This window comes from Eumetopias jubatus, unplaced genomic scaffold (genome assembly GCF_037043125.1).
Source record: "Eumetopias jubatus isolate StellerSeaLion01/CBP00866 unplaced genomic scaffold, mEumJub1_p1.0 scaffold_6, whole genome shotgun sequence".
NCBI lineage: Eukaryota > Metazoa > Chordata > Mammalia > Carnivora > Otariidae > Eumetopias > Eumetopias jubatus.
Genome location: NW_028274812.1, coordinates 119,820,831 through 119,844,871, shown reverse-complemented (window position 1 = coordinate 119,844,871; position 24,041 = coordinate 119,820,831). Strand labels below are relative to the sequence as shown.

The window sequence follows — 24,041 nt, the reverse complement described above, 5'->3', positions numbered from 1 at the left end:
GGAGGGGATTAGGCTAAGTGGAATAAGTCAATCAGAGAAAGGCAATCATCATATGGTTTCACTTCTATGTGGAATATAAGAAAGAGTACAGACGATCACAGGGGAAGGGAGGGAAAACTGAATGGGAAGAAATCAGAGAGGGAGACAAACCATGAGGGACTCTTCACTATAGGAAATAAATGGGGTTGCTGGAGGGGAGGTGGGTGGGGGATGGGGTAACTGGGTGATGGACATTAAGGAGGACAGGTGATGTGATGAGCACTGGGTATTATACGCAACTGATCTCTACATCTGAAACTAATGATGTACTTACTATATGTTGGCTAATTGAATTTAAATTAAAAAAAAGATAAGGCTATTTACTACTGTCTAGTAAAACATTAGTCTTGAGACCCTTCAGATGTGTATAGTGGGCCATATGTTTGAAGGATGATTGCTAGTATACATCTTGGTGGGGGGTGTTTATATTTATCACAGGAAAGTAACACGAACAAGAACAAAGCTATAGTGGTAAAACATGAAAGGAAGTCCTTGAGGGAGCTGTAGGAGTGTTATAATCTGAAAGTCTCAGGAATCCTGCCTGGAGACTATGAGCCACAGGAAAGTCCAGGCTTTGTTCCTTTTTCTCCCGTCATTTCCCCCCTGAACAGTTTGACCCTTAAATCTTTAAGGTTGTTGAGGGTGGAAGGTCTTATCTTCTATAACTTCTTCCTGCTGAATAGGGGTGTAGAGATGTCCCTTCCTATGGGTTTCAGTTGGTCAGTTGATAATTTAATGAGTTAGGAAAGACTGAGGCAGCTCTTATGTAGAGTTGATAACATATGGGAATCTCGAGTGGAAAGGATCATCTGTTGGCTTGAAGGTATGGCAGTGAAAGAGTTTCAGCACCAGGTGGAGAGACATTGGGCAAAAAACAGCAAAACATGATTAAAATAACAAGAAGAAGTCCAGGAAAAGACCTCTGATAGTTGACCAAAATCCTCCTCCAGTCCAGGAGTTTCGCCAGTCATTAAAGGAAAGGGAGGGATTATTTAAAGCATCAATTTGACTATTCATATGTTTTAGCAATCCTGTTACATTTTTGTGATGATCTGAAGTATATACATAGCGTTCTGTTTTAATAATGGCGCATATTCCACCTTCTGTAGCAGTTAAAACATCTAACGCCATTTGATTTTGTAGAACTGCTTTATGCATTTGGGGCCTGCCTGGCTGGCTCAGTTGGTAGAGTGTGCGGCTCCTGATCTCAGGGTTGTAAGTTCCAGCCTCACGTTGGATGTAGAGATTACTTAAAAGTAAAATCCTAAAAAATAAAACAGAACTGCTTTAAGCATTTGAGTTATTGCAGTGTTTAATAATGTAATGCTATTTTGAGAGTCACTTAAGGCCTTAATTGTGTAGCCGGTGGTGTAGCCATCGTATAGATTCTGTTTTGTTAGGCAAGCAATCAGGTCATTAATAAGAGGCCCTTTTATGGAAACCAAAGAAAAATACAGGTTAATGGCTGGAGCAAATGACAAACCCCGTGTCTGGGTCCCGAGTGCTGCCAGGGAGAAGATTTTCAGACTCAGGCCTGAAGCGTCCGCAGAGGGATTGCGAACAGGCTGCGGGAATCAGATGGGCTTTTCTGCTTTGTAATTCACCTGTCTCTGCTGATCCTTTTGACCAGCCCAAAGAGAAGCAGTCACATACGCAATAGATCGTCTGTACATGAGTTCTGTGGCAGTTTCTCTGAGCTGACCTCAAGTTGTCCAGCATCAGCTTTCAGGGCTTTAGGGAAAGAGCAGTTTTAGTTTTTAATGACTTTAAGTTAAGAGAACGGAAGAAGATTGGAAACCTCAGTTTGGAGAGCCATCGCCAGATATTTCAGGAAACCAGAAGAATTCAGGATCTAGCCTAGTTTATAGTCAATAGTATTAAAGTCTAATATCTACAAATATGTGTTATTGAAACATATTTTTCCTCTAATAGTCACCCTCATTTTATCAAAGATAGCCATATCAAGATTAATTTGCTTGTAAAACATGTCCAGTTTTAACGAATTTGGCCTACTTATTTACATAAGCTAGCAAGAATAGTGACCGACCATATAGATCTTTTAAAATCTGCTTTGCTGGAACTTTTTATAAGGAATCTCTAGATTGAACAATTTTAAGCTCTCGAGGCCAGAAACCAAGCCAAATACTTGTTGTCAGATATGTCTGCAATATCTGTAGATTTGGGCAAATTTCTTTTCTCGAAGTCCCCCAAATATCTTGAGGTTCTTGCACCTGCCAGGAACGTACATTTTTTTTACTCACGTGCTGAGGCTGTGGGACCTCTGTGAGTGAGGTGCCAGAATGACATTTCCAAGGGGCTTTATTGGCTCCATAAAGTCAACTTTAGTACCTTAAAGCTGTTTGATCATATCTGAGTCCGTGCATGTCTCTCTCAAATCTGACATTCATTCCAGTCAAAGCCTTGGTAAAATAACCAGTGTTTCCAATGGTGTCCTGTTACAAGGAGAACAGATTCTTATTGAACTTATGAAAATAATTATAATTGCCATGGAAGAAAGAATACTCAATGAGAGTTTCTGAATTTCAGAGGGTTCAGGTAGGGAAAAAAAGTAAAATGCTTCAATTTGTTCCCAAAGGAATATTTTATCATATTTCTGTATATCATGGATATCTTAAGAGAAAGTTTCCTTAATCTGGGGGAGCTAACATTAGAGAACGTTTCCAACAACACTTATAAAAATATCATTTTCTCAATTTATTTAGTCCCATATTAATTCTTATTCTGTTTGAATGCAGCTTTTTTCCCATTAGTTCTGGAAATTTTCATTTGGCTTAGTTTTATGATCTTAAAGATATCAAATACCTGTATTTGCCAAAAGTTCTTTTCATGGGTCTCCTTGAAGACAAAACACATTTTGTAAGAGCATCAGAACATCTATAAGTGACAAGAGACTCAAAAATGGATATGGTTAAAGATCTGATGAGAGTTCATTATAATGCAGTTGACAAGGAAACCCAGTTCCTTCTGTGCTACACATAATCAGAATGTCGAGTGCTGACCTTATACCAGGATCTATGAAAACTTTAGGGATTTCATATAATTTCTAGAAGTTATAGCATTTACCCATACAACATAACCTAAAGTTGTCATCAGTTGTTTGACAATGCTTTCCATGTAATTTAACAGACCAAATAAACAAACCTAATTAGTCAAAAAGACTTCATTTACAATTCAAATCTTGGGGAAGTTTTTTAAAACACTCAGAAAGTTTTAAAGCACATGCCTAAAGAGGATTACACATCATTATAACACTTAAAATGTGATTATTTATCTCCCCAAGGTGATAATAAGCTATTACAAAGACAAACAGGTAGGGTTATATAGTTCTCAAAATTTAGCTCTTCTGATATTGAGAAGTTTTAACTTTCTTAAGTAACCAAAGACCTGATAAAGACAAAACATAGAAACTTTGTTTTTCTGGGCAAGGAAAAGACCACAACTTTGTTTATAATTTCTTATCAAGTGGAAACCAACAATCCAAGAAAACTTTGTTTTTTTTATCAGAGAAAAAAGCAGAATTTTAATCGTGTACCAGTGTATCTTTAAAATCTATTTATTTCAGCCTTAGTCCTGACCATACATAAATTTTTTCCTAAAGTATTCCCTTCACAAACCTTCTACAACTGTTTTTTTTTTTTTTTTTAATTCAGATTTTGTCCTAAGCCTTTTCTCTCCAAACAACCAGTCTTATTTTAGGACAAAATTACTCGTTTCCCCCCTCAACAAAATGTATTCCCATTCCTTATATCTTTCTCATCAAAAACACATTTTTTCTTGCAAACAGAGTTGCTTTCTTATCTCCAACAGTCTTAATTACATTTAGCGGAATTTTAATTCTTACAAACCTTAGTCTCCAGGGAAAACTAAGTAGTAATTGACTGTGAACTGTGTGTTACACTGGAATTCTTTAGATCTGAAATTTATGAATACATTTTATACTTTGTACAAACATGTTTTTCCATAGTACCATCTTGATAAGGCATCAAGTATGTTTACCAACAGACTGAGTATCCTCAGCTTCTCTGCAATAGGAAGCCCAAAGCGAATAAACATTATGTTTAGTAATTAATGTTTCACTATTTTATCTTATTTGGAAAGACTTAGATAACCAACGAATTCAATCTGACTTGTTATCCAAGTAAAACTTTAAAGTTTCAGGTTACCAAAGATTGTGAAAGCTGTTTTCACAGTTACGCATGAAAACTTTGAGACAGACAAAATTAATTAACCATTTGAAGCCATCTTTTGTTGACAAATTGCAAGAGATTACATGAGCCTTTTTGACCTTCAGCAAACCTTGGTAGAATAAAAGTGTTATAGTTAATGTTGACAACTAATTAAGATAGACATGTCTACCTTAATTAAACCAGCAAACTCAAATTAGCTTTAATACGAATATGTTGCACCTATGTCCATTTAAAAGTCAATCAGTTTGTTCCCCATTGTCAATTTTTTCCACCTGGGGCACCTGTACGGTGCTTTAAGTCCAAGGGGGTGCTCCACGCTCCTTGAGAGTGAGGGTAGGAGGAGCCGAAGGCCACGGTGGCGGGGGTACCCACGATGGTATAGGAGCCAGTCGTACAAGCTGCATCCATGGTGGTGCAGAAACGGGGAGGGGGAGGGGGAGGGGAGGCAGGGGAGGTGAGGTGCAGCAGGCAAGGCTGGAGGTGGATAAAAGTTCAGACAGAAGAGACCTTCCTTTCTGCCTCTGTTGCGCCATGGTGCCCGTGGAAAAGCTTGTGATTGTGGGCGGGGAGAAGCAAGTTCCGAAGTCTACCCTTAACTGTTCCCACCCAGTAGAAGATGGAATCCTGGATGCTGCCAATTTGAAGCGGTTTCTTCAAGAGAGAATCAAAGCCAATGGAAAAGCTGGGAGTCTTGGTGGAGGGGTTGTAACCATTGAAAGGCGCAAGAGCAAGATCACCGTAACTTCTGAGGTGCCTTTTCCCGTAAAGGTATTTGGAATATCTCATCAAAAAAATATTTGAAGAACAATAATCTACGTGACTGTTTGCACGTAGTTGTTAAGAGCAAAGAGAGTTACTAATTGCATTACTTCCAGGTTAATCAGGACGAGGAAGGAGAGGAAGAAGGAGGATTAAAACTCATTTATCTGGAAGATTTTGTATGAATTCTTGAATAAAACTTGGGAACTAAAATGGTGGTTTTCCTTGTATGGAAAGGAATGGATTGCAAGTATGGGTTGACCAGAAAATTGAAGATCATAGTAAACGAACTTCACTCAGGCTGCCATTCTCTTACTTGTAATTAGACTTTTTTTCCTGCTTGAAAATTTTAGTTATTGTGGTAATAATACCAAAACAGAAGTAAGCTCCTTTCAGAGAATTGCTGGTGATTTGACCTTGAGCAGGTGGATAAGGGTGTGGAGCTGCGTGCACTTTAGTCAGTCACTATTTTACTTTAAAAAGTGAGAGTTTCATCTGGTGGTTTTCTTAGAGATTCATTTATACAAACATGGGGGCTCCTAATTCACTGAAAGCAAAACCAGTGACTTTGAGGTTCTCTTCTTGCAGGAAAATGTCAGTGTTGACAAAAATTCAGGGTTCTGGGGGCATTTACTTCAATTTTTTATGACAGTTTACTCGATGCACATAATTATTATGTATGCTAATCCTTTTTCTTCCTGTAGAAATAAAATGTCCTTTTGTGCTGCTGCATATTCTACTACCTTCCAGAAAAGAGTTTGGAGAGCCCAGGGCAGGATACAGGAGACAGAAGTTTACTGAATACCCTGCTAGGGAGTAGCAGGCAGGGCAGCAAAGGAGAGAGCCTGCCTGCCAGGAGGCGGTGGTGGGGGCTACAGTTAATGGGGAAGTGAGGAGGTGTGGGAACGTATGGAATATTCTGTTTTTGGTACCCGTGCCCAGTTGTAGTAGCCTATTGGTCAGCTAGGGCTTCTGGCTGTTTTGAGGTGGGTCACCTGATGGGCCTGTTTGCACTCAGTCTGGTGGTCACCATGGGCCTTTCTTCCTTACTCAGGGTTTCAGGGCTCAAGCCTGCTGCCTGAAAGCACCCTCTACACCAGGTTTTAAATTATGTAAAAGTGCACAAAAATGAATTTGTAAATAATCACTGTTTCTGCAACTTTTTACAACAAACTGTTGCTTTGGCCCCCAGCATGGGGAGCTGGAGATGAGCAATAGTAGAGCTTCCAGAATTGACATGTGTGCATCTCCTGGGGATTGGAGTCTTTTGTGGGGATGGGGCGTGAAGGAGAATCGATTGAGAGACTGTTCATGCTGAGGAGATGGGGAAAAAAATGTGGATATGCCCAGGGAATAGTAGCTTCTGTGTCATTTAGGCCATGGATGGATTTAATGTCAAGTCATTCTACAAACTGACATTAAGCTGGACCAGATGGGAAGTGGTATTTTGTTGCCTTGTGTGCAGAGGCTAGAGATCTGTGAGAGATATTAAGTTGTAAAGATGTCATTGTTGCCAATGAAAAATCAAGAGTATTTGAGAGTGACTTTGAAAAGACACCCTGATGCCTTATTATGCCCCTCTAAAATCTAAACAGCTTTGCAGAAATGTCTGCATTGTATTAAAATTACAGAGTATATTAAGGAGCGCACGTGTTGTGATGAGCACTGGGTGTTATATATAACTATTGAATTGTTGAACACTACATCAAAAACTTATGTACTATATGCTAACTGAACATAATAAAAAAACAAATAAATAAAATAAAATGACAGAGTATAAACTCATGTTTTTATAGAGTTTGCCTACAGCTAATTTCTACACCTGAAATTCTTGGGCTCTGCTAGTTGCATAGCTGGAAATTAAATGTTTGAGTCCTACCTTTGCTTCAATTTACTGTTTGGTGCTCCTTGGATTTAATTTAATGTGTTGAATGTTTGCAATTTCATTTGTGGCAAAGGATCTAGCATTTTCTATTTCTGTGCAAATTTCTTGAAGCAGAATTGTTTGCATGTTTTTCTGCCTTCACAGAAGGCGAGGTTTCTTTCTGATTTAACTGAGGCAACAGCTGGTCTTTGGCACTGTCCCTTACCATGATTAGTAAGTTTGTTAGTGAGTTTATGACCTGGATTTGTAAATTGTATTTGTTTGTTGCATTGAGGTTCACCTGTAGTGATTCTTTGTAAAATATTAACCCTGGGCTGAAATTAGGATCTAAGTTTTTTTCAAACTACTCCCAGTTTTTAAAACTTGTAATAAAATTAAAACTCATTGGTTTTCCTATGTCTTTTTGAACTCATAATTGAGTTTTGATCACATTTTATAGTAAAGTGGCTAACACATGGTTACCAAAAAAAAAAAGCCCAGACAAAAGAAAAAGGACTCCCATTCCGAAAGCTCATCAGCTCAGACAGATGAGCAGATGCATTTTTTTCCCCCCACCAACATGAAGTGAAATTAGGGAGTCTATTTCGGGCCAGAGAAGACAGGAAACATCCTTGAAACAAAAGGAGTTTTGGCACCTGCTTGGGAATATTCCTTAAAGGCCCTGTCCCTCGGTAGACTAACCAGACAATTGCCTCCACTTATCATAACCATTAATCCAGGAAATGAATGAGGGAAAAGGCCCCACATACAACAAGAATAACCTGGGTCTATTAGGAGGAGGAACAGTAAGAGAGTCAGTGTCCCCTTCATTAGGGATGGCCTGTGATTTTTCTGGCAAGCTGCATTTATTAGGAGGCCTATTTAGATAATCGTCATCCAATTCATCGGTGGGGGGTGGTGGTGGTTATTAGCCTTGTTGGTGGCCAAACATATTCTGCAGAGGTCAGGATCTGGATTTAGGGTCATGAAGGCCTGGACATAGGGTACCCCTGTCCATTTGCCCTGTTGCCGACAGAAGAGATCTAAATGGTAGATCATATTGAAGCTTAGTGTCTCATTAATTGGCCGTTTTTCCTTATCTCCTAAGGAGTACTGAGGCCCTGAAGTGTTACAGAGAAGATCAGCCTTGTCTTTCTTAAATCTTGTGACCTGAATTGATTCCAGTGTGTTAAAAGGCATCCCAAGGGAGAGTCCTTGGGGACTGAAGAAAAAGATCCCATGTTCCTAGAAAAACAGAGAAGGTCCATTAACAAGAAAATCCCCCGTACTCCCAGGTGACATCCCACACAGGATATGTCAGGGGTTCCCAGTGTTAAAGTGACTGGAGGCGTCCCTTGAACAAAATTGCTGTGAACACTGCCAGCCTTGTAGGAGGGATGTAGGAGGGATGTAGGAGGGATGCTGGCATTCCCCCACCTCCCATTGCATTCTAGACTACAAATTGGTGCTGGTGAATGACTGAAATACCGTGACATGCTGTGAAGGACCTGCCATTTTTAACCCATGGAAAACACTAGAAAAGTTTTGCAAGGGGAAATTACCCAATGTTGTGATTTAAGTAGTGATTTGAGAACACAGATGAAAAATTGTAAAGATAGAAATCCATCATGGTCTAAGTGACATTCCAGCACATGTAGCCTTTATAGCCAACTTCCCTAGGAAGCAGCCCTCTGTTGGGTTTTAATTCAGTTTTGCTGGCTTTCGTTGGAGGGCTTGTGGCCAGAAGTGGCTAGATCAGGGATGTGGAAGAGATCACATTGGACCAATGAGGAGGAAAAATCACAGGAGTGTCTTAAGGTTGGCAGCCATGCTAGTGACTTAGGTAGCTGTCCTGTGCCCAACAGAGACAGCTTTGTATAAGGATAGGAATAAAGAGAAGGCATCAAGTTTCTGGGTCTTATTACCATTTCAGCCAGGGTACTAGCTTCCAGTCAAAATACAGGCTTTTATTCCTCCCCTTAGAGCAGCCATGGGCTAGAGGATTGCAGCCTGAGCAATTGGCATGAAAGTGTCCCGATAAGACCTTACTCCTTGAATAGCCCCTGAAATGGAAGAACAGGAAGAGAAGTTTGCAATGAGGCTTGAAGTTCAGATAAGAAGAACGTTGGGCAACAAAATGACGTGGGGCTGGTGAGCAAATGGTCAGGATATAATTTTTGAGGTTTCCATTGGAAAGGTGGTTTTATTATAGCACAAGGACAGGACCCGTGGGCAGAAGGAGCTGTGCAGGGATTGTGAGCTGCGACTAATCGTATACTTAATCATTGGTGGGGGTAAGGGATAGTGTAAGTCTTAAAGGAATTTGGAAGCAAGGCTTCCAGGACCTTGAGGGCTAACTGCTGTTAAGATAAGGTTATTTACTACTGTCTAGTAAAACATTAGTCCTGAGACCCTTCAGATGTATATCAGTGGACCAATGTTTGTAAGGTAATTGCTATCATATATTTTGGGTGGGGCTGTTTCTGGTTATCACAGGGAAGTAACACTAACAAGAACAAAGCTATAGTGGTCAAACATGAAAGGAAGTCCTTGAGGGAGCTGTAGGAGTGTTACCATCTGTAAACCTGGAGACTACAGGTTGCAGCAAAGTCCAGGCTTTGTTCTGTTTTCTCTCATCAGGTAGGTATTTACCCAAAGATCATGAAAATACAAATTTGATAAGGCATAAACACCCGCATGTTTATTGTAGCATTATTTATAATAGCTAAGATATGAAAACAACCTGAAAGTCCATTGACAGATGGACGGACAGGGGGATGAGGTATATATACATAATGGAATATTATGCAGGCAGAAAAAAGGATAAGATTGTGCTATTTGTGACAACATGGATGGACCTAGAAGGTATTATGCTAAGTGAAAGAAGTCAGACTGGGAAAGACAAATACTGCATGATTTTACTTATATGTGGAATCCAAACAAACCAAATGAATAAGCAAACAAACAAAAGGCAGAATCAGACCTGTACACACAGAGCACAAGCCCATGGTTGCCAGAGGGGATATGGAGTGGGGGGGGGTGGGCCAAAATGGGTGAAGAGAGTGGGAGATAGATGATAGGTACACCTGTTGGGAGCATAGAATAATGTTTAACTTGTTGAATCAGTATGTTGTCACCGGAAAATAATGTAACATTGTCAATTATACTCATAAAAATGATTCATAAAAATTTTAAAATAAGTTAAACTTTATTACAGGTTTTTAAAAAGTGGGTTTAATACTTTGCACCAACTGGCACATTACAAATTCACAATTCTTTTTACATTAGCCATTGTTTTATAGCTTAGGTGTTTGTCTGGAAGTGTTTCAGAAGCACTTGAAGCAACTAAAGATGAGAGGTATTATATGACTGTTAAAGTAAAAAGTACAATCTTTTTTTTTTTTAAGATTTTATTTATTTATTTGACAGAGAGAGACACAGTGAGAAAGGGAACACAAGCAGGGGGAGTGGGAGAGGGAGAAGCAGGCTTCCCGCCGAGCAGGGAGCCTGATGCGGGGCTCGATCCCAGGACTCTGGGATCATGACCTGAGCCGAAGGCAGACGCTTAACGACTGAGCCACCCAGGCGCCCCTAGAAAGTACAATCTTAACACCCCACTATATAATTTATATATTGAGGCAGAAAAATCATTCATGGCAGTGAACAATGTTTGTCGAAAAACAGCTGGACCAGGAGCCTGATGAGCTGGCAGGGGGCAGTGAAGTTTGCTGTTTGGTGTCCTTCCTGCAATGTCTCCAGGTGTCCTTCCAGTGTCCTTCAGGAAAATCTTCCCCATCTTGGTCATTCCTTCCCCTCCCATCATGGGATCCAAAGGCCGGCATTCAGGCGAGATAAGCTTCCTGGCCATATCACCCTGGGCCATTTCTGAGTCCAAGGTCCCCCTCCTGCTCCTCTTTCACCTTGAGCGCTGTGGAGCTGGGGGCTGGGCTGGGCTTGAGGACTGGGGTGTGCAGGGGTATGGGGGGCAGTGTCCTTGCAGCTCCAGCCGTCCCTCCTCTGAGAGGTTCCTGGATGAAAGATTACTAGATGGTAGAACTCATGTCTTCCTTCATCTCTGTTACATGTGTGAGAATGAAGTGTCATAAGTACAACTTGTGTAGCCCAGGTCCTGGTACTTAGTAGGTACTCAATAAAATTTGGTTTTCTTCTCTCTGTCCTTGCATAAAATAACCCTAATGTCTCTCAGGTCTTGAGGAGTCTCCTCGTCGGGCAGGGAAAGGTGGTGGCAGTTGGGGGGGGTGGACCTGGAAGCTAATATTGGTTCTTGTTCATTAATTATTTTTCAATTAAGATGGATTTTCCTGGGAGAAAAGATGGCGGAGGAGTAGGGGACCCTATTCCAACTGCTCCCCGGAATTGACCTGGATATCTACCAGACCACTCTGAGCACCCACGAAACCAACCTGAGGTGTAAGAAGATCTGGATCTCTACAAACAGAATATCGCAGGCGGTTGGTTTCCAGGTACGGAGCAGGGAGCCATGATTCTGTGGTCAGATATCGGAGGATAAATGGCAGCGGGAGAGTGCCTGGCTGTGGGGATCCTACACCGCCGGTGAGTGACAGCCTCGCACGCTGGAGACAGGGCACAGACTGGTAGCGGTGGGGAAGGGACTTTAGGGCAGCCCCCGGGGCAGAAACCGGGAGCAGCGGTTGCATGCGAACTGGGGGCGGCTGGCAGGTTTAGAATCACAAAGGGCAGAGACGGGCCCTGACCTGGAGGCAGGACTGGGGGTGCTGCGGAGGGGCGCACAACCCAGGCTGCTGCAGTTTATAGCAGCACCGTCAGAAATGGAGAGAGTGTGGCCTGGAGAGCTCACTGAAGAACAGACTGCGATCTCTCTGCTCTGAGGCAGAGGGTTGGAAATCTCTTCTGCTCTGATTCTCGGAAGAGACGGGGAAAGCCGCCAGTGAAAGCTGCCTGAGAACAAAAGCCCCAAAATCTGGTTCCCACTGAGCCCATCCCCCACCACAGGGGGGCAGGGCAACTCTGCCCAAACAGGGTTGCCTGAGTAACAGCGGGGCAGGCCCCTCCCCCAGAAGACAGGCGGGGAGAAGAAGAGGCCGGCAACCCTAAGGTCCCTAGAAAACAGGTGTATCTTGCTAGTGTTCTGGTCAATAATCTGGACTCTATACATTCTTTCAACCACCCATCAACAGAATGACTAGGAGGAGGAACCCCCAAAATAGGAAAGACTCAGAGATTATGACTTATGCCCCAGATTTACAAATGGATGCCGATATAACCAAGATGTTGGAGATGGAATTCAGGCTAGCAATTGTGAAGACAATGGCTAGAATGGAGAAATCAGTTAATGGCAACATAGAGTCTCTAAGGGCAGAAATGAAAGCTGAATTGGCAGAATTTAAAAATGCTATCAATGAGATCCAATCTAATGTAGATAATCTAACAGCTAGGGTAAGTGAGGCAGAAGAATGAATCAGTGACCTGGAAGACAATTTAATAGATAAAAAGGGAAAAGAGGAGGCCAGTGAAAAACAACTCAGAATCCATGAAAATAGAATCAGAGAAATAAGTGACACCATGAAGCGTTCCAATGTCAGAATTATTGGAATCCCGGAGGGAGTGGAGAGAGAGGACTAGAAGATATATTTGAGCAAATTGTAGCTGAGAACTTCCCTAATCTGGGGAATGAAACAAACACTCGTGTCCTAGAGGCAGAGAGGACCTCTCCCAAGATCAAGGAAAACAGGCCAACACCCCGGCATGTGATAGTAAAACTCTCAAATCTTAAAACCAAGGAAACCATCTTAAGGGCAGTTAGGGGGAAGAGATTCCTTACGTACAGAGGGAGGAAGAACAGAATGTCAGACCTATCCACAGAGACCTGGCAAGCCAGAAAGGCCTGGCAAGGCATATTCAGGGTACTAAACAAGAAGAACATGCAGCCAAGAATACTTTATCTCACAAGGCTGTCATTTAGAATGGATGGAGAGATACAGAGCTTCCAAGACCGGCAGAAACTGAAAGAATATGTGACCACTAAGCCGGCCCTGCAAGAAATATTAAGGCGGGTTCTATAAAAGGAGAAAGACCCCAAGAGGGATATACAACAGAAATTTACAGGGACAATCTATAAAAACAACGTCTTCACAGGCAATATGACAACACTTAATTCATATCTTTCAATAATCACTCTCAACAGGAATGGCCTAAATGCTCCCATAAAATGGCACAGGGTTGCAGATTGGATAAAAAGACGGGACCCATCCATATGCTGCCTACAAGAGACTCATTTTGAACCTAAAGATACATCCAGATTGAAAGTGAAGGGATAGAGATCCATCTTCCATGCCAGCAGACCTCAAAAGAAAGCTGGGGCAGCAATTCTTATATGAGACAAATTAGATTTTAAACTAAAGTCTGTAGTTAGAGACATGGAAGGACACTATATCATTTTCAAAGGGTCTATCCAACAAGAAGATCTAACAATTGTAAATATCTATGCCCCCCAACACGGGAGCAGCCATCTACATAAGCCTACTGTTAACCAAAATAAATAGTCATATTGATAACAACACGTTAATTGTAGGAGACCTCAACACTCCACTCTCAGCTACGGACAGATCATCTAAGCAGAAAATCAACAAGGAAGCAAGATCTTTGAATGACACACTGGACCAGATGGACCTCATAGATATTTACAGAACATTCCACCCTAAAACAACAGAATACTCATTCTTCTCGAGCGCACATGGAACTTTCTCCAGAATAGACCACATACTGGGTCACAAATCAGGTCTCAACCAATACCAAAAGATTGAGATTATTCCCTGCATATTCTCAGACCACAATGCTTTAAAACTGGAACTCAATCACAAGAAAAAATTTGGCAGAAAGTCAAACACTTGGAAACTAAAGACCACTCTGCTCAAGAATGTTTGGGTCAACCAGGAAATCAAAGAAGAACTTAAACAATTCATGGACATCAATGAGACTGAAAACACATCGGTCCAAAACCTATACTGCAAAGGTGGTCCTAAAGGGGAAATACATAGCCATCCAAGCCTCACTCAAAAAAATAGGAAAATCCCAAATTCACCAGCTAACTCTGCACCTTAAAGAACTAGAGAAAAAGCAACAAACGATGCCTAAGCCATGCATTAGAAGAGAAATAATTAAGATTAGAGCAGAGATCAATGAATTAGAAACCAGAAACACAGTAGATCAGATCAATGAAACTAGAAGTTGGTTCTTTTAAAGAATTAATAAGATCGGGGCACCTGGGTGGCTCTGTCGGTTAAGCGACTGCCTTTGGCTCAGGTCATGATCCCAGGGTCATGGGATCGAGCCCCGCATTGGGCTCCCCGCTCTGCAGGAAGCCTGCTTCTCCCTCTCCCACTCCCCCTGCTTGTGTTCCTGCTCTTGCTGTCTCTCTCTCTGTCAAATAAATAAATAAAATCTTTAAAAAAAAAGAAAGCATTAATAAGATCGATAAACCACTGGCCAGATTTATCCAAAAGAAAAGAGAAAGGACCCAAGTTAATAAAATTATGAATGAAAGGGGAGAGATCACGACTAACACCAAGGAAATAGAAACAATTAGTAGGAATTATTATCAACAAGTATATGTCAATAAATTGGGCAATCTGGATGAAATGAATGCCTCCTGGAAACCTATAAGCTGCCAAGACTGAAACAGGAAGAAATTGACAACCTGAATAGGCCAATAACCAGTAATGAGATTGAAGCAGTGATCAAAAACCTCCCAAAAAACAAGAGCCCGGGGCCTGATGGATTCCATGGGGAATTCTACCAAACATTCAAAGAAGAAATAATACCTATTCTCCTGAAGCTGTTTAAAAAATAGAAACAGAAGGAAAACTTCCAAACTCATTCTATGAGGCCAGCATTACCTTAATCCCCAAACCAGGCAAAGACCCCATCAAAAGGAGAATTTCAGACCGATATCCCTGATGAATATGGAGTCCAAAATCCTCAACAAAATCCTAGCTCATGGGATCCAACAATACATTAAAAGGATCATCCACCATGACCAAGTGGGATTTATCCCCAGGATGCAAGTGTGGTTCAACATTTGCAAATCAATCAATGTGATAGAACACATTAATAAGAGGTGAGAGAAGAACCATAGGGTCCTCTCAATTGATGCAGAAAAAGCATTTGACAAAATACAACATCCTTTCCTGATTAAAACTCTTCAGAGTATAACGATAGAGGGAACATTCCTCAAGTTCATAAAATCCATCTATGAAAAACCCACAGTGAATATCATCCTCAATGGGGAAAAGCTGAGAGCCTTTCCCTTAAGATCAGGAACACGTCAAGGATGCCCACTCTCGCCACTATTGTTCAACATAGTACTAGAAGTCCTAGCAACAGCAATCAGACAACAAAAAGAAATAAAAGGTATTCAAACTGGCAAAGGAGAAGTCAAACTCTCTCTTTTCGCAGACGACATGATACTTTATGTGGAAAACCCAAAAGACTCCACCCCCAAATTACTAGAACTCATACAGCAATTCAGTAATGTGGCAGGATACAAAATCAATGCACAGAAATCAGTTGCTTTCTTATACACTAACAACGCAACTGTAGAAAGAGAAATTAGAGAAACGATTCCATTTACAATAGCACCCAAAACCATAAGATACCTCGCAATAAACCTAACCAAAGAGGTAAAGGAACTATCTAGAACTACAGAACACTCATGAAAGAAATTGAAGAAGACACAAAAAGATGGAAAAATATTCCATGCTCATGGATCGGAAGAATAAACATTGTTAAAATGTGCTGCGGGGAGGCACGGGTGAAATTAGGTGAACTCACCCAGTAAAGGACCGGAGGACAGGGTGCGTGTGGTGGGAGCCACAGTGTCCTTGAGGAGGACACAGTCTGACCCTCATGCTTCTCAGTCATTCCCTGGTCATAATTAGGAGGCAGTAGAAGAACAGCACGCAGGAGCTGGTGTGTCCTTCATGGGGAGGGCCCTGAGTCTGGGCCCTGTGTCCCTGTGGTGGCCTGTGACTCATGCAGACATGGAGGAGGCCCCTGTGCTGAGGCAGGAAGGTCTGGTCCTGTGGGCAGAGCAGGCTGGGAAAGTTTCCAAAGGGCTGGGAGGGATTTCTTGGTGTTAAAGTTGTGGAGGCCCCCACCCCACCAGCATGATGAGCAGTAGGAAAGGCTGTGCTCTCCTGCTGGGGACCGTTGCCAGCCCTGAGCCCTGCTGTCTACTCTGAGGCCCAGAGCTGTGGGCTGGCCCTGCCTCCTCTCTGGAGGTGTTCACCTGCCTCCTGCCCTGTGTCTCCCCAGCTGTGAGGAAATGGAGGATTGCTGCAGGGGCCCTTTGCTCTCCCATCTCCCTTTCCTGCTTCTCCTCTTCCAGCTGCCCACTGGGGGGTCTGCAGGTGAGTGTGTCCCCTCCCCCTTCCTGTGTGTCCTTGGGGAGGGTGAGAGCCCCCGGGGAGCTCTGCTGGTGTCTCCTTCAGGACGGATGGCTATTGCTGGAGACCCTGGTTCTAGAAAGATCTTTGTGGTCCTCCAACTGCTAGTTGTATCTAAACTTTTAAGAAGAGTCCCAAAACTGAGAAGAGCAAGATGGCGGAGGAGTAGGAGACCTAGATTTCGTCTGATCTCAGGAATTCAGCTGAATAGGGATCAAACCATTCTGAACACCTACGAACTCAACAGGAGATCGAAGAGGAGAGTAGCAACAACTCTCTGAACAGAGAAGCGACCACTTACTGGAAGGTAGGACGTGCGGAGAAGTGAATCCGAGGCGATATTCGGGAGGATAGACGGCGGGGGAGGGGCCTCCACCGGCCGCTTCTGGCAAGTGCTAGAGCCGCGGAGCACAAAATCGGACCTTTTAGAAGTGGGCTCCGCTGAGGGACGTCGCTCCAGTGGCTAAGCGGGGGTGGAACCCTCGCGGGACAGTGGGGTCTCAGGACCCTTGGGGTCACAGAAAGACCGGGGGAGCCTGAGTGCGGCAGAGCTCCCAGGGATCGGAGCGGGGAAGCCGGCTGCAGAGACGGAGCTGAGGCGCGAGCTCTCAGCTTGGGGTTGCCATAAACTGATCCGCGGCCCAGTTGGGCCACTGCTCCTGCAGCAGGGACCCAACAGGCGGCAGATCCGGGGAGACTCCCTTTCCTTCCCAGGGAGGAGCGGCGCGGGAACGCACCGCAGGGATCTGCTGGGTTTGGAGACTCCACACGGGGTCGGGTGCCAGAGATACAAACGCTCGGTCACAGGCTGGGTGAGCACGGAGTGCGGCCGGAGACCAGGGACAAGGGAGTGACTGCTTTTCTCTGGGGGCGCACTGAGGAGCAGGGGCCCCGAGTTCTCAGCTCCTCCGGGTGGAGATTGGGAGGCCACCATTTTTGCCCTGGTCCTCCAAAGCTGAACGGAGAGCTTGCTGGGAACAAAAGCTCCTGAGATCAAACCCGAGCAGCTTGCTTAGCCCGGACCGACAAGGGCGGGGCAATTCAGCCTCCGGCAAAGACATTTGGAAACCACAGCAACAGGCCCCTCCCCCAGAAGATCAGCACGAACAGCCAGCAAGCCAAGACCAAGTTTACTGATCAAGGAGAACGGGAGAACTCCAGGGCTAGGGGAATACTGCACATAGAATTCATGGCTTTTTTTTACCATGATTCATTAGTTCATCAACGTTAATTTTTGTTAACTGTTTTTTTTTCTTTTTCTTTTTCCCCTTTTCAACCAACATCTTATCAATCTCTTTTAAAAAAAAAACAAAAAACATTTTTTATTTTTCATTTTTAGAGTCATATTTTATCCCTTCATAGTAGTTACCCTTATTTTTGGCATATATATATAAGTTGTTCTCTCTTTAAAATTTTGAGATACAGTTTCTTCTGACAGATAAAAATATACCCTAAATCACTAGCGTATGGTTCTGTTCTAGTCTCCTGCCTGATCACATTCTCTCCCTTTTTTCTTTTTTTTTAAATCTTCTTTCTTTTTTCAAACAACTTCTTATCTTATCAAGTCCTTTTATAAAATCTTTTATAATTTTCATCTTTACAGTCATCTTCTATCCCTTCATTGTATCAACCCTTATTTTGTACATATATGTCTTTCTTCCTTTAAAATTTTAGGAGGCACTTTTTTCTAACAGACCAAAATACGCCCAAAATCTAGTGTGTGGCACTGATCTATGCACTAGCCTGATCATATTTGATCACATTCTGCTTTTTTTGTATTGTTCTGTTTTTGTTTTTATCTTTTTTTTCTTTTTTTTTCTTTCTTTTTTCTTTCTTTCCCTTTCTTTTGCCCTGGTTTCAGGTCTTTTCTGATTTGTATACAGTATATTTGCTGGGGACGTTGTAAACCTGTTAGCATTTTGTTCTCTCATTCATCTATTCTCCTCTGGACAAAATGACAAGACGAAAAAAATCACCTCAGCAAAAAGAACAAGAGGTAGTACCGTCAGCCAGGGACCTACTCAATACGGACATTAGTATGATGTCGGACCTAGAGTTCAGAATCATGACTTTAAAGATACTAGCTGGGCTTGAAAAAAGCGAGGAAGTTATTAGAGAAACCCTTTCTGGAGAAATAAAAGAACTAAAATCTAACCAAGTCGAAATCAAAAAGGGTATTGATGAAGTGCAATCAAAAATGGGGGCACTAACTGCTAGGATAAATGAGGCAGAAGAGAGAATCAGTGATATAGAAGACCAAATGATGGAAAGTAAAGAGGCTGAGAAAAAGAGGGAGAAACAACTACAGGATCACGAGGGCAGAATTCGAGAGATAAGTGATTCGATAAGATGAAACAACATTAGAATAATTGGGATCCCAGAAGAAGAAGAAAGAGAGAGAGGGGCAGAGGTATATTGGAGCAAATAATAGCAGAGAACTTCCCTAATGTGAGGAAGGAAACAGGCATCAAAATCCAGGAGGCACAGAGAACCCCTCTCAAAATCAATAAAAATAGGTCAACACCCCGACATCTAATAGTAAAACTTATGAGTCTCAGAGACAAAGAGAAAATCCTGAAAGCAGCTCGGGAGAAGAGATATGTAACCTACAATGGTAAAAATATTAGATTGGCAACAGACCTATCCACAGAGACCTGGCAGGCCAGAAAGGACTGGCAAGATATCTTCAGAGCACTAAACGAGAAAAATATGCAGCCAAGAATACTATATCCAGCTAGGCTGTCATTGAAAATAGAAGGAGAGATAAAAAGCTTCCAGAACAAACAAAAACTAAAGGAATTTGCAAACATGAAACCAGCCCTCCAAGAAATATTGAAAGGGGTCCTCTAAGCAAAGAGAGAGCCTAAAAGCAGCAAAGATCAGAAAGGAACACAGACAACATTCAGTAACAGTCACCTTACAGGCAATACAATGGCACTAAATTCATCTCTTTCAATAGTTACCCTGAATGTAAATGGGCTAAATGCCCCAATCAAAAGACACAGGCTATCAGATTGGATTAAAAAACAAGACCCATCCATATGCTGTCTGCAAGAGACTCATTTTAGACCCAAAGACACCCCCAGAATGAAAGTAGGGGGTGGAAAACCATTTACCATGCTAATGGACACCAAAAGAAAGCTGGGGTGGCAATCCTTATATCAGACAAACTAGATTTTAAAACAAAGACTGTAATAAGAGATGAGGAAGGACACTATATCCTACTTAAAGGGTCTATCCAACAAGAACATCTAACAATTGTAAATATCTATGCCCCGAACATGGGAGCAGCCAATTATATAAGGCAATTAATAACAAAAGCAAAGAAACACATTGACAACAATACAATAATAGTGGGGGGCTTTAATACCCCCCTGACTGAAATGGACAGATCATCTAAGCAAAAGATCAACAAGGAAATTAAGACTTTAAATGACACACTGGATCAAATGGACTTCACGGACATATTCAGAACATTCCATCCCAAAGCAACGGAATACACATTCTTCTCTAGTGCCCATGGAACATTCTCCAGAATTGATCACATCCTAGGTCACAAATCAGGTCTCAACCGGTACCAAAAGATTGGGATCATTCCCTGCATATTTTCAGACCACAATGCTTTGAAACTAGAACTCAATCACAAGAGGACAGTCAGAAAGAACTCAAATACATGGAGGCTAAAGAGCATCCTACTAAAGAATGAATGGGTCAACCAGGAAATTAAAGAAGAATTAAAAAAATTCATGGAAACCAATCAAAATGAAAACACAACTGTCCAAAATCTTTGGGATACAGCAAAGGCAGTCCTGAGAGGAAAGTATATAGCAATACAAGCCTTTCTCAAGAAACAAGAAAGGTCTCAAATACACAATCTAACCCTACACCTAAAGGAGCTGGAGAAAAAACAGCAAATAAAGCCTAAACCCAGCAGGAGAAGAGAAATAATAAAGATCAGAGCAGAAATCAATGAAATAGAAACCAAAAGAACAATAGAACAGATCAATGAAACTAGGAGGTGGTTCTTTGAAAGAATTAACAAGATTGATAAACCCCTGGCCAGACTGATCAAAAAGAAAAGAGAAATGACCCAAATCAACAAAATCATGAATGAAAGAGGAGAGATCACAACCAACACCAAAGAAATATAAACAATTATAAGAACATATTATGAGCAACTCTATGCCAGCAAATTAGATAACCTGGAAGAAATGGGTGCATTCCTAGAGATGTATCAACTACCAAAACTGAACCAGGAAGAAATAGAAAACCTGAACAGACCTATAACCACTAAGGAAATTGAAGCAGTCATCAAAAATCTCCCAACACACAAAAGCCCAGGGCCAGATGGCTTCCCAGGGGAATTCTATCAGACATTTAAAGAAGAATTAATACCTATTCTCCTGAAACTATTCCAAAAAATAGAAATGGAAGGAAAACTTCCAAATTCATTTTATGAGGCCACCATTACCTTGATCCCAAAACCAGACAAAGATCCCATCAAAAAGGAGAATTACAGACCAATATCCTTGATGAACATGGATGCAAAAATTCTCACCAAAATACTAGCCAATAGGATCCAACAGTACATTAAAAGGATTATTCACCACAACCAAGTGGGATTTATCCCTGGGCTGCAAGGCTGGTTCAACATCCGCAAATCAATCAACGTGATACAATACATTAACGAAAGAAAGAGCAAGAATCATATGATCCTCTCAATAGATGCAGAAAAAGCATTTGACAAAGTACAGCATCCTTTCTTGATCAAAACTCTTCAGAGTATAGGGATAGAGGGTACATACCTCAATATCATAAAAGCCATCTACGAAAAACCTACAGCGAATATCATTCTCAATGGGGAAAAGCTGAGAGCTTTTCCCCTAAGGTCAGGAACGCGGCAGGGATGTCCACTCTCACCACTGCTATTCAACATAGTATTAGAAGTCCAAGCCACAGCAATCAGACAACAAAAAGAAATCAAAGGCATCCAAATCGGCAAAGAGGAAGTCAAACTCTCACTCTTTGCAGATGATATGATACTTTATGTGGAAAACCCAAAAGACTCCACCCCAAAACTGCTAGAACTCATACAGGAATTCAGTCAAGTAGCAGGCTATAAAATCAATGCACAGAAATCAGTGGCATTCCTATATACCAACAACAAGACAGAAGAGAGACAAATCAAGGAGTCGATCCCATTCACAATTGCACCCAAAACCATAATATACCTAGGAATAAATTTAACCAAAGAGGCAAAGGATCTGTACTCAGAAAACTATAAAATACTCAGGAAAGAAATTGAAGAAGACACAAAGAAATGGAAAAACGTTCCATGCTCATGGATTGGAAGAACCAACATTGTGAAGATGTCAATGCTACCTAGAGCAGTCTACACATTCAATGCAATCCCCATCAAAATACCATCCACTTTTTTCAAAGAAATGGAACAAATAATCCTAAAATTTGTATGGAACCAGAAGAGACCCCGAATAGCCAGAGGAATATTGAAAAAGAAAAGCAAAGCTGGCGGCATCACAATTCCGGACTTCCAGCTCTATTACAAAGCTGTCATCATCAAGACAGTATGGTACTGCCACAAAAACAGACACATAGATCAGTGGAACAGAATAGAGAGCCCAGAAATGGACCCTCAACTCTATGGTCAACTTATCTTTGACAAAGCAGGAAAGAATGTCCAGTGGAAAAAAGACAGTCTCTTCAACAATTGGTTTTGGGAAAATTGGACAGCCACATGCAGAAGAATGAAACTGGACCATTTCCTTACACCACACACAAAAATAGACTCCAAATCGTTGAAAGACCTAAACGTGAGACAGGAGTCCATCTAAATCCTAAAGGAGAACACAGGTAGCAACCTCTTCGACCTCAGCCGCAGCAACTTCTTCCTAGAAACATCACCAAAGGCACAGGAAGCCAGGGCAAAAATGAACTATTGGGATTTCATCAAGATAAAAAGCTTTTGCACAGCAAAAGAAACAGTCCACAAAACCAAAAGACAACCGACAGAATGGGAGAAAATATTTGCAAATGACATATCAGATAAAGGGCTAGTATCCAAAATCTATAAAGAACTTATCAAACTCAACACCCAAAGAACAAATAATCCAATCAAGAAATGGGCAGAAGACATGAACAGACATTTTTCCAAAGAAGACATCCAAATGGCCAACAGGCACATGAAAAAGTGCTCAACATTGCTCGGCATCAGGGAAATCCAAATCAAAACCTCAATGAGATACCACCTCACACCCGTCAGAATGGCTAAAATTAATAAGTCAGGGAACGACAGATGTTGGCGGGGATGTGGAGAAAGGGGAACCCTCCTACACTGTTGGTGGAAATGCAAGCTGGTGCAGCCACTCTGGAAAACAGTATGGAGGTTCCTCAAACAGCTGAAATTAGAGCTACCATTTGATCCAGCAATTGCACTACTGGGTATTTACCACAAAGATACAAATGTAGGGACCCGAAGGGGTACGTGCACCCCAATGTTTATAGCAGCAATGTCCACCATAGCCAAACTGTGGAAAGAGCCAAGATGTCCATCGACAGATGACTGGATAAAGAAGATGTGGTATATATACACAATGGAATATTATGCAGCCATCAAAAGAATGAGATCTTGCCATTTGCAACGACGTGGATAGAACTGGAGGGTGTTATGCTGAGTGAAATAAGTCAATCAGAGAAAGACATGTATCATATGACCTCACTGATATGAGGAATTCTTAATCTCAGGAACAAACTGAGGGTTGCTGGAGTGGTCGGGGGTGGGAGGGATGGGGTGGCTGGGTGATGGACATTGGGGAAGATATGTGCTACGGTGAGCGCTGTGAATTGTGTAAGACTGTTGAATCACAGATCTGTACTTCTGAAACAAATAACGCAACATATTTTAAGAAAAAAGAAAAAGAAGAAGATAGCAGGAGAGGAAGAATGAAGGGGAGTAAGTCAGAGGGGGAGACGAACCAGGAGAGATGATGGACTCTGAAAAACAAACTGAGGTTTCTGGAGGGGAGGAGGGTGGGGGGATGGGTTAGCCTGGTGATGGGTATTGAGGAGGGCACATTCTGCATGGAGCACTGGGTGTTATGAACAAACAATGAATCATGGAACAGTACACCAAAACAAATTATGTAATATATGGTGATTAACATAACAATAAAAAAAAGAAGAGTCCCAAAACTGTAAACAAGGACAAGGGACCATTACAGTTGTCTAATGAGGAGTTTATGTCTTATAAAATAAAAAAAATGTGAATTTAATCATGAAAAGTGTGAAAATAAATTTGCCCTCATTTCTTGTTTCCTGGCTTTATTGGTATCTAAGCAGTTATTCTCTAATTAATTCAATGCACTCACAGCTATTTACAGGGTATGGAGTATGTGTTAGTGCTACTCTATGTACAAAGCAGACAGAATCCCTATCTTCACAGAGCTTACATTCTGGCAGGAGACAGCAAACCACAATGCCATATAATCTGTCTGTTAGAGGAGCGGAGAGCATGGAACAAGAAAGTAGAGCAGGAGGGGCAGTCAGGGCTGCAGGAGGGCTGTGGGCAGGCAGCAGTGCTCCATAAGGTGGCCAAATAGGCAGTGAGATGGGAATGAAGACGTGAAGGAGGTGGGGTACCAGCCTGAGGATCCCCATGGAAAGAGCGTCTCCACAGCAGTGAATAGCCAGAGCCAAGCTGACAGTGTG

The 24,041-nt window shown here is 42.0% G+C and overlaps 1 pseudogene; it reads left to right on the top strand.

Moving 5' to 3' along the window:
* The first annotated feature begins 4,760 nt into the window (after nucleotides 1-4,760).
* On the top strand, nucleotides 4,761-6,704 carry LOC114222187 (large ribosomal subunit protein eL22 pseudogene; annotated as a pseudogene).
* The last annotated feature ends 17,337 nt before the right edge of the window (nucleotides 6,705-24,041 follow it).